Here is a 16,971-nt window from a genome sequence, read left to right as displayed (position 1 = left end):
TTATATGACTGTGTCTTAAGCCTTGATACTCAGTAATGTGCATTTTATAAGTGGAACTTTCAGTTTCCAAGACACATAGTCTTTAAAAAACAGAGTTTATTGTGATGCTCATAGCTTTTATTAGACTGGTCTAGACAACTTTCATTCTTCAAGAATTCTAAACCCTTTTTGTTTAGAGAGTTTCAGCCTAATCACCTAAAATTCTATCTGATTTTTAAAGTAAACCTAAGTTTCTCCATGTAAATTTGGATTGGCCTCAAAGAAAATCTAGTAAGAAAGAACCAGGAGGGTAATGGCTAGGTCAGGAAATAGCCTACACCATGCTATTCACTTCCACGCACATTCCATTGGCCAGAACTCAGTTACATGGTTCCTCTCAAGCTGCAAGGGCATCTGGGAAGTGTAGTCTTCCCTTTTGTCCAGAGGAAAAAAAGTACTGGTGAGACCCTAACAGATTCAAGCACAGTGAGGTCAAATATTAGAGGTCATTTGCTTTTCCTCTCACTTAGGCATACCCACTTCCAAGCTGGACTTACTTGGGCACACATCTTAAGTGTCTTTGTGACATCTCTGGTTTGTATCACAGGCTGAGTTGATCATTAGCACTTGGGGGAAAAAATTAAAATAATTTTCCAGTGCTTCCAAAGCATTTTAACTGATCAGGATTTTAAGGAAACAGTTTTAATTAGCTTCTGGTGACATAAAGAAAACAATGTATCTCTATTTGTCTGTTAAACAATGGCACTTAAATTTGTTTAGATCTATGCAAGTGTCAAATCTAAACGCAGAACAAAATATAATTGTGTAGTGAATTATAATCACAATCTATTCCTTGAAAAAAAAAAACAAACAGAATCAATGCTATCAGTGTGCTATTTGAGTAGACAATGGCTCTCTCTGGGTTCTCAAATGTGTATCTATCTATTTACTTATTTTTAGCAGATGATTGTTTTTTTAATCCTCTGGTTCAAAAGTGTGAGGAGAGATATAAGTCTTCAATGTAAATGTTAACATCTAGTAGCATTGGAGATGACTGTCTTTCTATTACGCTCTTGGAGAGTTTGCATTATGTTGTAAAACTGGAAAATGGTGCCATAATTAATTTGGGTAACTAGTCCAGCCACACAGACAGAAGCAATTCACCTGCACTTATGAAACTGATTGGTAGAGAGTATCTATTTTGCTGCTGAGACCAAATAAATTTTTCATGATATTGTTATGCTAAGTTGAACATCACACCTTTTATATTCTCCCTATTTGGCCTTGAATAAACATTAGTACAATAATAATCTAAATGGTTTGCAAGTGTCATGAGCAGTTACCCATCTGCTTTGGACAGATTTATACAAATCAATTACATGGACATAAAAGCCAAACAAATAGAGGCAAATCAACAGAAATGAAATGGATGAACTCTTAAGTTTTGTTCATCCTATGTAACCCCTTCAGTAACCAAAGATGGATAAATTATACTCATTAACCTGGAAAAATTAGATGATTTGTACATAATATGTTTGAAACCTATCTATTCCTAGTTATGATGAGTGTTTTGTCCATGATACAGTACAGTTTAATTGAAGATCTACAAAAGGGATTGTTTTGATATGGTTTCTTTCTTCCCAAAGAGATTATTCCATGAAATTAGCTTGTATTTGTTTTCCACTCTGTAACCCACTGAAAAACTCCAATTGCTCAGTTATGCTTAGGTAAAAGTGAACATTGGCTGTCAGGAAGGAAGTGTATACATATTTAGTTTTAAGATGATTTCTTAGAACTAACTGAACCTGTGGACAGGGGCTTACCCTGAGAGAAACCAAAGGAAACACTGTTTAAGTTTTCCATTGGGCATTTGTCAAGAAAGTCTTATCAAATTATGTATTATTGCCATGAAAAATTTATCAGTGAAGAGATAGTGCATGTTGTGGAAAAGGTAAGCAAAATCAGAAGCATCTAGCTTTGTAGGGGATGTTCTTATTCCATAAAAGTATGACTTAATGGGATTACTGTTTTAACCATGAGACTGTTAGGGAGATCATTGCTGGGAAACCCCAAGGGAGGAGTTCTCTGTTCTCTGTTTTCTCCGGTCCTGGTTCTCTGTTTCTGTAAGTGGAGATACTTTAGTATCACTATGTGTTGGCTGTCTCCTTCCTTGTTAAGGAAGCCTCTGGTTTACAGGATCTGGGCTGAAAATCCCAGTGGCCATCCTCTCAAGAGTTCCTTTGGAGAAAACAAAACAGAAAAGAAATGCTTTGGAGGAAGCCATTTTTCTGCTCCCAGTTCTCCAAACTGAGATGATGCATGGAGAAACAGTCTTGTATTACAGAAAGAGAGTATTATGAGAGTACATCGATAGCCATGTCTAGGATACCTCATCAGATGTCACCAGCTTGGACAAAAGATTCTTTGAGTCCCGCCTTTTGTGCTATAAATCTACTGTAGAAAATAACCACAGAAAAGTTATTTTCTTTTAATTGCTATCTCTTCATCTCTATCTTTTGTTATTGTTTTTCTTTGTTTCATGCTAATTTTTCTTGAGTGCTTCCTCTGCTAAGAGCTTTGCTTTTTCATAGTCTTCCTGGCCTTCTTCCTCTAACACTTTCTTCTAAAGTGAGATGTAATGTAAATCTAGCATATTCCATGCCTTAAATTTTTAGCTTGTTCTGACAGTATGTCTGGGCAATTTTTCTGATTTCCATTTGCCGTATTTGTGTGTGTGTGTGTGTGTTTTACCAGCACCTGCACACATCTTGATTTCTTAATCACTCAGGGTTGTTGCTTACTATTGTTATGTTTTCAAAGCTCTTCATGCATCAGGATTAATCCAGAGGACGTAAGCTTGGCACTGGGGGAGTTAAAACACTTGAAGAGTAGTGTAAGTTCTTAATTAATACAGAAAGAAGAATCACTTATAATTTATTAAAAATATCCAATGCTGATCCAAATAATATTTTGGAGTAAATGGGTATGTAGTGAACAGTCTTCCATGGTTCCTCATTCACTGATTCTTCCTGCTGGTGTGAGGGCTGTTCAAAGTAGCACTTCACTTTTTGGTTTATTTATTAAGATCCTGCACTCAACTGTAAAAAATTAGCCTCCTAGAGGTGAATCACTTCCTACACTGCAAAGAAGAAATCTGCTCCTATACAGCAAAGAAGAAAATCCTGCATACATTCCTGAAGCAGACAATAAAGAAAAGATCAAATATGTTTATTGCACAGCCCATTCCAAGTGTGAAATGGGGCAGATGAACGTTTAAGTAATGTGGATTGAGTGTCTGAAAGAGTGATCTTGTTACTACCCATTAGACAAGGGTAATGTCCAAGATGGGGCATGATGGGTTTTTTGGTGAACTTTTAAACTCAAAGCTCTTTAATAATTGAAAATTGGAATAGCTTGAAGAAACATGTTTTCCCTTATGTAGAATATTATGAAAGCTAATAGCATAACTGCACTGGAAGAGACATTGAGGGAGCTCAAGTCAAGCCCTGTGTCAGATATGCTAAAATTGCCCTGCTATGAATCAAAGTCTCTACTTTAATTATCTGCAAAATGCTCTGGCAGAAGGAGTGTTTCTCTCTCCTCCTTCTGTTCTCATCCAGTGTACTGACTGCTGGCTAGTTTATTACATCAACATTTTCAAAGACTCCTCCTTCCACCTCTAGGTAGCTAATGCCAGTTAGATTTTAAGTCTCTCAGCAAAAATGTATTCTTCAATAAACACTGCCTCCGGGACAAAGGTGCACACAAGCCTTAGAGGGAGCTAAGAGTATTGGTATATTTTTTTCTTGCCTCTCTCCTCATCCTTCTCTTCCACCTTTGTCTTTGGTACCTTGTTAATAATAAGTAGAGAGGCACAAACATATCCATTCATACTTAGAAGACAAAAGCTCACACACGGCTCATAGCATATCCCATGGGAAGGGCATATATTACCATCACCACCACATTGCTCAACTAAGCAATGTTTTTTTTCTGTTCAGATACAGCTAGAGAAAAACTTGTCAAATAAGCAGTAGTTTGGGGACTGACCTCAATCCCTACTTCTCATAATTATATAAGAATTATATAAGAACCTCAACAATTATATAAGAAACATCGGGCCGGGCGCGGTGGCTCAAGCCTGTAATCCCAGCACTTTGGGAGGCCAAGACGGGCAGATCACGAGGTCAGGAGATCGAGACCATCCTGGCTAACATGGTGAAACGCCGTCTCTACTAAAAAAATACAAAAAAAAAAAAATAGCCGGGCGAGGTGGTGGGCGCCTGTAGTCCCAGCTACTCAGGAGGCTGAGGCAGGAGAATGGCGTAAACCCGGGAGGCGGAGCTTGCAGTGAGCTGAGATCCGGCCACTGCACTCCAGCCCGGGTGATAGAGCCAGACTCCGTCTCAAAAAAAAAAACAAAAAAAAACATCGATTGTACACTCTATGTACACAACTGTCTGTGGTACGTTGGATATGCAGCCCTTGTCCTCTTTACTTAAATAGATTCACCTGCTTCCTACCTAGCTGGCCTTCTTGTTAAGGCTGATTACCCTGGGCCAGCACCTTCCCCACCACACTCTCCCCATCAGAGCTCAGCAGTTTAGTGCTCCATTCCCTGGAGTTTTTGGTAGTTGAGTGCCCAGTGAATGAAGTGATTGGGATAATTACTCAACCACACATATTAATTCAAGATCCCTACTGGGCAGGAGGGAGGCTGCTTTAAAGAAGGAGACAGTTCCCATGCTCTTCACATCTCAATACATGGGTGACTATTGTCTGCCCAACTAACCCTGGATTAGCCTGTGTCTTAGAAAGGGCATGCGGTCAGGGTGACGGTATCTCCCTCCAAAGAGTTTGGGGGCATAAACCTGAGTGAAAGTTTCTTTTGGGGATGGGATACCTTCTGTTCCCTATAGCAAGGAGTGTTATCCTGCCAGGCAGCCATATCTACTAAAGCTAGCTTTCAGAGGATATGGTGCTGATCAAGCCTCATGTGCAAATGTCAAATACCAGGGCATGTGAGAGGGGTTGTGTAAAATAAGTTAATAAGTAGGCTTCTTTTCTGTAGCAGTTCGTCTTTAATATTAGTACCTCAGCAAGAAGACCATCTCTTGAATTCTGTAGTTCAATGGAAATTCTGTTATGGTTATACTTGTAATGTGCTGAAAAATTCAAAGTTGATCATCCCTGTATCTCTTCATTTGAGAAGCCAGTTGCCTTTTTGCTCTTTTCAAGAGGGTAATTTCTCATACTTTTATTTTGCCGATTAATTTTCCTACCTTTGGCCTATACATTTTCCCTGTTATTCTGTTTTTACTCAAGGTTATCTCAGCCTTTCTCCTACTCATCTGCTGCCTAACTTAGCAGTTCTATAAATGTATCTGCCATTTGTTATAGAGGCAAGAACATGACCTTTGGAGAGGATGAGGGCAGGCTACCCAGCCCTGTCTCTTACAGAGGACTTCTCACCTTTCTGAGTCTCAAATTCCTGTCTGCAAATATAGATAATAATACAGTAACCTCTTTGCTTATTGTAAGGATTAAATAAGATAATGCATGAGAAGTCCTCATGTACTACTCAAAATTGTTAGTTCCTGCCAGTTTTCTTCCTTTTTCTCCATTTTTGCCTCTTATCTATTAGTAAAAATTCACTGAATTGAATAAAATTGCAGATGTTTGCTATACAGATAATTACCTTAAAAACTACATTTAAACAGACGATAATAAGATATTTAAAAACAGGTCTGTGGCTTATTCAATACCCTTTTCTGAAATTTTTGCTCTGAGGCCTAGAGGTTAAGACCCTGTTTACAATAATAACTTGTTAACCAAATGTAATGTACCCGAGCATAGTAATCCATTCTGCACACTGTAGCCAGAAGCCAGAGTGATTTTTCTAACAAGCGACTCTGATCCGGCCGTCCACCTGCTCTTCCCACCGACTCCTTAAGCCAGTGTTTTGCAAGGCTTTTCAAATCTGGACCCTTCTTCCCTCTCAAAGGTCCCTCTTACACTCTTCCTGCCCCATCGTATGACACAGTGCTCCATGCATGACAGCTAAACAATGACAATAAGTTCAATGAATAAACGAAGAACAAGGTGGTTACATTTTCTATAGCTTTTACTGAATGACAGAGTTCAACAGATGGCCTTTCTGCTGCAGAAAAAAGTTTATTAATTTTAAATAAAATAATTACCTGTATTTGGCTGCTATGAAAGAAGGGACATAATTGGGCAATTCAATCAAAATGTTTTGGATTTTTTTTAAGGCAACCATTATTTCCCCCCATTGGAATTCTCTCTTTTGTCAACTATGTGTATGGTGTGTTTTTTGGAAGACATACTTCTTTACTACAGTTCACACCACATGGTTAGCTTTGAATGGGAATCAATTATATTAACCTATGTGCCTATGTATTAGATGTGTACCAATTATTAAGAGTGGAAAGACAGAAACACCTATGTTTTCCCATGTGCTTTCATAAAAAACTTCCAACTCCAACACAGTGGGAAAAAATACCCTGAAAAATAAAATTATTTAACCACAAATTAAATCTTGCTTTTCTGCTGGAACTGGTTACTTGAAGATGATTTTCCAGAAGAGGGAGACAGACAATACACATGATATTTAAGTAAATTAGGTAGTTTGTTGGAAGAAGCTGAGTGTTACAAGGGGAAAAAATATAGAGCAGGTGAGAGGAGTCTGGAGTTGGGGTGAAGGGGAGGTGGGATGTGCCTGGATCAGCGTAGAAACCGTTGTAAGGCTACCAAATGGAGGAAAAAAGTCAAAAACAACAACAGGACACCCAGTTAAATGTGAATTTCAGATATACAGCGAATACTTTTTCTGTATATGTGTGTCCCATGCTAAATTTGGGAATTTGGGGCATGTGCTAAGATGCTATTCACTGCTTATCTGAAATTCACATTTAATGGGTGCCCAGTACTTTGTCTGGCAATCCTATCCCATTGAAAGTAAGATTTCTGCTAAGATACAAGGGGATATGGAACAGTAACCCAGGAGAGCATCTAGGCAGTGAGAAGGCCAGTGTGGTGGGGCTCAGGAGTCAAAGGGGACTTGTCAGAGGAGGAAGGGGGGTGGTGCGGGCCAGTCAGATCATGTAGGGCCCTGTAGGCCTTTGGAAGGACTTTGGTTTTTATTCTTCAGTGAACTGAGAATCCATTGTAAGATTTTCAGCAAAGAAGTGACGTGAACTGACTTCCGATTGTGAAGGATCATTCTGGCTGTTGTGTTAAAAATAGAGAGCCGAATGGCAAGGTCAGCAGGGGGACCACAGGGGGCTTTTGCAGTGATCCAAGGGATTAGTATGATGGCGGCTCAAGCTGGCATGGTAGCAGCGAAGCAATGTGAGAGGGTTAGATTTTGAATATATATTGAATGTAGAGACCACGGCATTTTCTGACAAAATGTAAGATAGGAGTTAAAGATGGCCTCAAGGTTTTTTGACCCAAGGGCCTGGAAAGAAGGGAATTGCCATGCACTGAGATGGGAAAGACGTGACTGGAGCAGGTCAGAGGAAAAGATCAGTTCAGTCTTCAAAGTGCAGAGTTGACATGACTCCAGACGTCCAAGGAGGAGATTTTGAGTGGGCCACTGGATACTGAAGTATGGTCCAAGCAGGAGATGTAAATTTTATGTTCTCTATAATCTCCACTTAAATCATCGTTCCCAAAGGGAAAAGACATGTCACAATTCTCCGAAGGAAATGTTTGTTCCTCCCTTCTAGCTTTAGTTAAAAAAAATATATCTTTCTTTGAACCTGTTGCTTTGTTTAGCTTCCTATCAACCATCCATCACTGTTGAAAGATAGGGGCTGTTTGATGCTTCATGATATTTCTTTGCTTTTCTGCTCCTTGAAATCCAGGAAAGTGGGAGAGTTGTTTTTCCTACACTAGACTCCTTCTAGTGAGATTTTTCTCAAATTTGCCTTTTCCAGCCCAATTTTATGTACTCTTGGTCTTTTTCATTTTGACTTTTGGCTGTTTCCAAATATTTTCAGAACTTTTAAAGTAAGATTTGAAGTCACACAAGTGTCCAGGTGGAGGCTTGCTGAATTGTGAGTTAATATGGAATATGTATCTAAGAGGGAAAAGGGATAGAACCATTTGGAAAAAGAACATTTGAACCTAAAAAATCTAAGGTCCCTAAATTTCAGGGACCTAATAGCTGGGGCTAGATTGGAGAAGATAAAATCTGAAAGAAGATTTTATATTTGAATTTATTCAGAAGTGAGATTCTGATTATTTTTAGTTTTTAAAATAGCCTTGCATAGCATCACATAATTTTAAATCACACAAGATCTTGCCAAATTGGTCCAAAAACATTGGACTAGGAATAAAGTAATTCAGTTTTAATCCTGATCCTTTAACTACTTAGCCATGAAGCTTGGGTAATCTTTTAACTCTTGACATGTCCCAGTTCTCACATCTAAAAGATGAGGAATCAGCACTGTTACATACTCCTTCCCGGAGTAAGATGAGATGTAACTCAGATTATTGTATGAGAAAGCACTTTGAAAACATAAAATATGCTACAAATTCAGTGGATTATTGCTGTATTGTCAGCAGTATCATTTTATCCAAGAAGAATTTCTTCTACTATAATAATTAACATAAAACAGAAAATTCGACTCATTGGCAAAATATAAAACAGGAACATAGTTTTATTTCTTGAGGGAGAAGAGTGTCCTTTTGGTAACGGTGTTTCCTTGATGAAATGAATAAGAGTTTAACTATTGAGTGATGCCTAATTTCTGTTATATTTCCCATTTGAAGTTTCAGATTTGTAATTATTGCTGAGAGCAAGAAAATATCAGGAAGATTTGTGGTTTATGGAAGAATAGGCACCTTCTAAAGTTAATCTTGTCTCCCTATTGCAGGTAACTAGTATCTTCAGCTAGAAATATCAAATGCAAATCTGTTAATCAATTTGTTTAACACAGAGATTTTAATTTCCCATTCATATCAGTGTCTGAATACCCCTGAGTTTTACACAGTGCTTGTCCTCCTTCAGTTGGTTTGTACAGTATTGTTTTTTCCAGTTACAAATAGAGAACATTGGGCATGTGGGTTATCATTTTTAATTGAGCTAAATTAAGCTAATCATAAAAATTTATTCTTCTTGCCAGTAATTAGTTTAGGAAGAAACATGTGATACAATTCTGGCCAATGAGATATAGAGGTCTATTTCTTCTGTTGTCCTATATTGTTTTGTCTAGATGTGGTACCTGGAAGTGTGGCAGCCATCTTGCCACCATGAAGTGGCCTAGAGGCTTCAGATCAGAAACATGAGAACTTAGGTCCTCAGTGACAATGTTATACAGCTTGTGAATTAACCAACTTGGACTTCTCTTTACATATAATAATAAGCCCTCCCCTAGTTTAAGCCAGTTGAATAGAAGTTTTCTGTAATTTGCATACAAAAGCTGCATAATGAATACAGGTTAAATATCACAAATCCCAAAATTAGAAATCTGAAATGTTCCAAAATCTGAAATTGAACGCCAGCATGGCACCTCAAGTAGAAAATTCCACATCCGACCTCACTTGAGGAATCTCAGTCAAAATGCAAAACTTCATTTTGTGTACAAAATTACCTGCAGGCTGTGTGTATAACGGCTATATGAAACAGAAATGAATTGCATGTTTAGACTTGGGCCCCATCCCCAAGATACCTTATTATGTATATGCAGATATTCCAAAATCTGAAAAATTCTGAAATAGAAAAGTCTTCTGGTTCCAAGCGTTTCAGATAGGGGATACTTAAACTACACACAAACCCTAATAATGTTTACCTCTCCTGCTTGTTTTCATTCATGCCTCCTCTTGATCCTGTTAATTATGCTTCTTGGGTGTTTCTGGAACACCCTAATTTTCTTGAAGCAACTAGGGCTATTGTCAGTGCTATGGGGAAGAACACATACTAGTTAAAGCTTAGGAGGGCAGAAATTCCATCAGTGTATTCCCAGCCCAGCACAGTCCTTGTTATTCCATATATGTTGAATGAATAAATAGACTTTCTATAAATCCTTTTTTTAATCACAATAACACATTGATTTGACAGTCTCAGCCAAGAGACGAAGGTTAACAGAATGAGTGCTCTTTTAATTCCTTTGTTTGGATTTTACCTTATACAGGTAAATAAAGGTCAGAGGCCATGACCCTTCAAGCATCAGTCATATTTTTTTCTCTAGATTTGTTAATTGGCATGAGAGTTCATCTACCCCTTGTCTTTCTATTGAGGCAGAAAAATGAGATCAGGATTCTGAGAGCAGGAGAAAAAAAAAGGCAGTGAATAGCTGCTATTTAATAGGCTGCCACATGAAGGCTGGAGTTCTTTAGCAATGCAGTGAATTTCAAAGCATAATTCCCAGGCTATTAAAGCCTAGATGTTTAAATTAACTGAGATAATATAGGAAAGAAACAGAATTGCCATAGTTAAAAATCAAAAATACACTTTATGATTGGTTATACTGCTAGATATTTGTATGGTTTTGTCAGCAATAGATAAATAACTTGTTAATTTTCATCCCTCTTTTAAAATTACATTCCAGTAAATCTTTCAGGTAGCTTGTTTTCCATAGTTGGAAGCTATACGCTGGGATAGCTACTCACTCCAGAGGCTAGTACATACAGGTCGGGATCCTGTACAAGAAATACAAGAAGTAGAAACAACTTGGGTATCTCCTGTTTGGGAAATGAATAAATAAACTCTGGTTTATTCATATATTTGAGATATTTAAATAGCAATTAAAATTGGTAAAGTAGAGCTACATCAATCAGTATGGTTAAAACTCAAAACCAATATTTAGTGCAATGTAGCAAGTTTCAAATATGATATAATTAACAGAATATGTTAAAAACAAAACAATACTAAAAATGCCTGAGAATGATGCATATGAACTTCAGGACTGTGATTCTCACTAGAGAGAGAGAGAGAGAGGTATGTTTGAGAGGAAAAGAGAGAAAGAGAAAGGGATAGATTTTATCTATGTCTGTACTTGGCCTAGTTCTTTAAAACTAAAAACTTGAAGCAAATATTAACATTTATTAAGTCTAGGTGGCAGGACACAGTTGTTTGATATATGATTTTTTGTACTTTTCTGTATGTTTGAAAAGTTTATAGTTTTTTAATGGACTCCTAATTTCACAATTCTAGAATGGCAAAAAAAAAAATCTATTAACTTGATAATCTAAAATTATATACATAATTCAAACTTTAATTTTTAAGATAACTTGGAAGAAAATTCTATTCCTTAGTGATTGAAAGCAGTGTAGACAAAGACCATCCTACAAAGGCCATTTAAAGACAAGAAAATAGCACTTGTGATAAACTGGATTTCTCAGATAGTGCTGTGGTTACCAAAAACTACAAGTCACAAGGATAAGGATAAGAACATTTGAAGCATTCTGTCATGTAAGGATGGGTTATTTTTGAAAGTGTCCCTACATAAAAGGACTTTATTTTTTAGAGAGGTTTTAGGTTCACAGCAAAAATGAGAAGGTACAGAGATTTCCCATATACCCCCTTCCCCCATATAGGCATGGACTCCCCCATTATCAACATCCCTCATCAGAGTGGTACATATGTTATAATTGATCGACTTATACTGACATGTCATTTTCACACAAAGTCCACACTTCACATTGATTCACTCTTGGTGTTGTGCATTCTATGGGTCTAAGCAAATGTATAATGGCATGCACCTATTATTATAGTATCAGGGAGTATTTTCACTGCCTCTAAAGGTTTCTGTGCTATGCCTATTCATCTCTACCCCTCACCTTCCCCCACCCAACCCTTAGTAACTATTGATCTTTTTACAGTCTTCATAGTTTTGCCTTTTTCAAAATATGGTATAGTTGGAATCATTTAATATGTAGCCTTTGCAACTTGGTTTCTATCACTTAGTAATATGCATTTAAATTTCTTCCATGTCTCTTCATCATTTGATATTACACACACACACACACACACACACACACACACATATATATATATATATATATATATATATATAATATATATATATATTTTGAGACAGAATCTCACTCTGTTGTCCAGGCTGGAGTGTAGTGGTGCCATCTTGGCTCACTGCAGCCTCAAACTCCTGGGCTTAAGCAATCCTCCTGCCTCAGCCTCCCAAATGGCTGGGACTGCAGGCTTGAGCCACCATGCTTGGCTCAAAGGTTGTTTTTTTTTGTTTTAAATTTAAGTTCTAGGGTACATGTGCACAACGTGCAGGTTTGTTACATATGTATACATGTGCCATGTTGGTGTGCTGTACCCATTAACTCATCATTTACATTAGATATATCTCCTAGTGCTATCCTTCCCCCCTCCCCCACCCCACAACAGGCCCCGGTGTGTGATGCTCCCCTTCCTGTGTCCAAGTGATCTCATTGTTCAGTTCCCACCTATGAGTGAGAACATACAGTGTTTGGTTTTCTGTTCTTGCGATAGGTTGCTGAGAATGATGGTTTCCAGCTGCATTCATGTCCCTACAAAGGACATGAACTCATCCTTTTTTATGGCTGCATAATATTCCATAGTGTAAATGTGCCACATTTTCTTAATCCAGTCTGTCATTGATGGACATGTGAGTTGGTTCCAAGTCTTTGCTATTGTGAATAGTGCTGCAGTAACATGTGCATGTGTCTTGATAGCAGCATGATTTATAACCCTTTGGGTATATCCCCAGTAATGAGATGGCTGGGTCAAATGGTATTTCTAGTTCTAGATCCTTGAGGAATCGCCACACTGTTTTCCACAATGGTTGAACTGGTTTACAGTCCCACCAACAGTGTAAAAGTGTTCCTATTTCTCCACATCCTCTCCAGCACCTGTTGTTTCCTGACTTTTTAATGATTGCCATTCTAACTGGTGTGAGATGGTATCTCATTGTGGTTTTGTTGGCTCAAAGTTGTAAGAGGTATTGCATTTTGGCAATGCAATCACAAGAAGAAATGGAAGTAATAAGGAACTGGGACTTAAAAGAAATATATCTGAGATATGGAATCATTATTTACAAGGTGGATATCCTCCAGGTTCATTCACGGCACATATTGAGCAGTTACTTACATTCAACCAACATTGCCCATTTTTACCTTCAACACTAAGAATATATAAAATAAAAATTGTGTTTACTGTGTTTAAATTCTTACTAAAATCTCTAATAAAGTTGATTTTTTAAACTAGCTCTTTATAATTCAGTATATTATTCATAAAATGACTTAAAATATATTTTCTTTATTTTTTGAGACAGAGTTTCACTCTTGTTGCCCAGGCTAGAGTGCAGTGTTGTGATCTCGGCTTACTGCAACCTTTGCCTTTCGGTTTCAAGTGATTCTTCTGCCTCAGTCTCCCGAGTAGCTGGGATTACAGGCACCTGCCACCAAGCCTGGCTAATTTTTTGTATTTTTAGTAGAGACGAGGTTTCACCATGTTGGTCAGGCTGGTCTCAAACTCCTGACCTTGTGATCCGACCACCTCGGCCTCCCAAAGTGCTGGGATTAGAGGCGTGAGCCATCGCGCATGTCCTTAAAATATATTTTTTAAAAAGTTTTAAGATTCATTGGAACTAGATGGTAAATGGTGATTACTATTTTTCCTGGCATGAGTTAAGATATATTTTTTAAATCTGAAGATCTTGGTAAAGTCCAAATGCCTAACATTAAATTTTTAAAATAGTATCAAAAAATTTTTTAAAAATCTATATTTAGGCAACATAAAATCCCTTTCAAAGGATTATTTTTTTAAAGTAGCTCCAAAAAATTTGAATACATGTGAGATTGCTTTTCTCCCTCCCCCTGACACTTCCTCCAGGAAACCTTAGCCACAAAGAATGTATAAAAGTGTTAGAAAATGTGAGGATTGTGAAATGTTCACATGCCTCTGCTTTTTAAAAAAGTCAACATGCAAGGCTGGCAAACTGCTTTCCCTGTGTAAAAAGTAGAGACAGTGATTCAGTGCTCAGAAGAAATGAACTATCAGGTTGGGTGCAATGGTTCATGCCTGTAACCCAAGCAGTTTGGGAGGCCGAGGCTGATGGATCACCTGAGGTTGGGAGTTCGAGACCAGCCTGGCTAACATGGTGAAACCTCGTCTCTACTAAAAATGCAAAAATTGGCCTGGATGACAGAGTGAGACCCCAGCTCTAAAAAAAAAAAAAAAAAAAAAAAAAATTAAAAATAAAGTCTAAAGCTTTAATGACATAATTTTATTGAATGATGGCGATTATTGTAAAGCATTTTCATTTGTAGATTTATAAGCACCATTTAGAATGATTTTTTTTCATTTCTAAATATTTTGATTTTTTAAATCACCTTTGTGCACATAGCTATCTTTAGCATTTTTCAACTTAGGAACTACGTCAAGTAAACTTTGTGGATAAGCATCATAAAAGATCAAACACTGTTACAGCATTTAGCAAAATTAAATGGTCCAGGTTCTTGTCACAAAATATTGCATGATTAAGCTCTTCTCGTTGAGTACCTGGCTGGAAATACTATTTCCTTGTTGTCCTTGGAAATATATGGTTCACTTCTTCATCTTTGAGTATGAGAAAAGTCATCTAGAACGTGCATTTTAGACTCATGGTCTGAGATTTTGCTTACATGATCAATTTCACCATCATCTAGGGTCTAGAGTACTCCTGTTTCTTGAAAACAGCAAATCTCTAAAACAGAAACTAGTGCCAGGAATAGGATTGCTCAAGCAACAGATCCTCAGTGAAAATGCAAAACTAACCGTGGAGTTAAAGCCAAGAGGAGGGATAAGGGTTGGGGGTGGACAGAGAGGATACCCTGTTCTATGGAAAACTGGTGCTTTGAAGGTAAGTGATAACAAAAGAGCTGAACAATGGCCTGTTATCTCTTGGGACCCAAATCACATGTGCAGGTTGTCTGACTAAAAGCAGATAAGAGAAAGGCAGGGAAAATGACCTATGTTTCAAAAGGGAAATCTGCTGAGATTGCTGGAGACCAGGTCCAGATATTATTCATGAGTTTGAAAAAGCTCAAGGGGCCAGCAATTGAAAGGAGAATATCTAACAGTACCCAGACTAGTGTGGGAATCCTAAGCCTTTCCCACAGGATAAACATGTTGATGCCCAATCCCAGTCCCACTAACCCCTTGTAAAACACTTTTATAGACTGGAATGTAACCTGTGGAAGGGAGAGATCTATAGGGCAGAGTAGGGAAGAGGCGCTTTCCAGTCCTTGCAAACAAGCCTCTTTCCAATCACTTGTGCTCCTTTATTCTCTTGAGGACAAGGCTGTTAGAAAGAAACAATGGGGACAGAAAGCTGAATAAGGAAAGTCCTGAAGGAAAAAAGGTCATCAGGCAGCCTTGTGACGAAGGGAGCAAATTTATCCCACAGAAATTCCTGGCATCATGTTTCAGTCAAAGATGCACTCAGGACAATGATTAAGAGCCCACTAACGTTCTGGGGTAGTTATCACCAGAAGAACCTTAGTCTTGGACAAGTACCTATCCCAACTCCTATCAAGATGGTGTTGAATCTTTTTTTTTTTTTTTTTTTTGAGACGAAGTCTTGCTCTGTCGCCCAGGCTGGAGTGCAGTGGCCGGATCTCAGCTCACTGCAAGCTCTGCCTCCTGGGTTCACGCCATTCTCCTGCCTCAGCCTCCCAAGTAGCTGGGACTACAGGCGCCCGCCACCTCGCCCGGCTAGTTTTTTGTATTTTTAGTAGAGACGGGGTTTCACCCTGTTAGCCAGGATGGTCTCGATCTCCTGACCTTGTGATCCGCCCGTCTCGGCCTCCCAAAGTGCTGGGATTACAGGCTTGAGCCACCGCGCCCGGCCAATGGTGTTGAATCTTGAGCCTCTTCTGCAGGCTCCAGACTCGAGTAGAAAAGGCTGCTGGCACCAGACAATAATTACTCAAATGGAGAGAAGACTCCTCTCTTAGGTCCCTAAGAAGGGTAGGCCTGAGGACAATGGAAAGAGGGAATCCTAGTGAGATCCTAGGACTCCGAAAGCACGACTTAGGAAGTTATTCTATTACCCAGGCAAGAAACAGACTCAGGGCATTTATTGGTCTGGACTAGTGATCAGTGTATGATCCTGTTTTCTAAGTTCCTTCCCTACCACCAAGTCAACCTCCTTTTCTAACTGATAATTTTTTATTTTCATTTTCCCTACTGAATGGCTGGTGTGCTGATAGTAAAATGTGTCACTAAATGTGGAGGATGTCATTCTGACAGGATGATGATCACATGGACCAGATGCAGAGTGGGGAATAGGTATTTGTAGCTGTACTTGTAATACGGGATCATGTTAGAAAAGAACATCTTGAGGGATAAGTTTGCTCTGCAGAAATGTAATACAGTGGTAAGTCACTGGTGGAATCCACCTAGCCCACATCTTCTTGGGAATGATTCCAAAGCCTACATTTTCTATGAGGTGACCACAATTTCAAGGCTGCCACAAATGGTTGTACAAGGTTGTATGTAAATTGCAAACTTCTACAAAGAGGTTCGGCCCCATCTGGCTACAGTTGACTGAGATGCCTGGTCACACTGAGTCTGATTTAATCTCTGGAGAATATGAGCTAAGAAACACAAAACATGAGTTAAGCAGCAGTCACTGGAGTTGTGAAGTTCTAGAGCTGAGTTCAGAGTTTGCACCATAGCAGCTCAAACACATTAACAAGCCGAGGCTCTGAAGACAGGACTAACACGTCACCCCATGTGGAGAAGCAGAGATAAAAAGGTCTTTGGAGAAACCAGTCCACAGAAAGATAATACAGTAGGTACACAGACGATTATGTTTAAGATTAAAAAAACAAAGGCAGAGTGACAGAGACAAAGGCAGAGGGAGAACAGAAAACAAGGTGAGTAGAGGACAGAGACAAACAGAGTAAGGGGCAGTCAGAGACACAGAAAGAGTTTAATTGCTGGTGACTTTCTAGATCCTACAATGTTTCACTGTACTTCCTGCAATGAAG

Source organism: Trachypithecus francoisi, unplaced genomic scaffold, assembly GCF_009764315.1.
Source record: "Trachypithecus francoisi isolate TF-2019V2 unplaced genomic scaffold, Tfra_2.0 Lachesis_group3, whole genome shotgun sequence".
NCBI lineage: Eukaryota > Metazoa > Chordata > Mammalia > Primates > Cercopithecidae > Trachypithecus > Trachypithecus francoisi.
Note: the sequence above shows the minus strand (reverse complement) of the source record.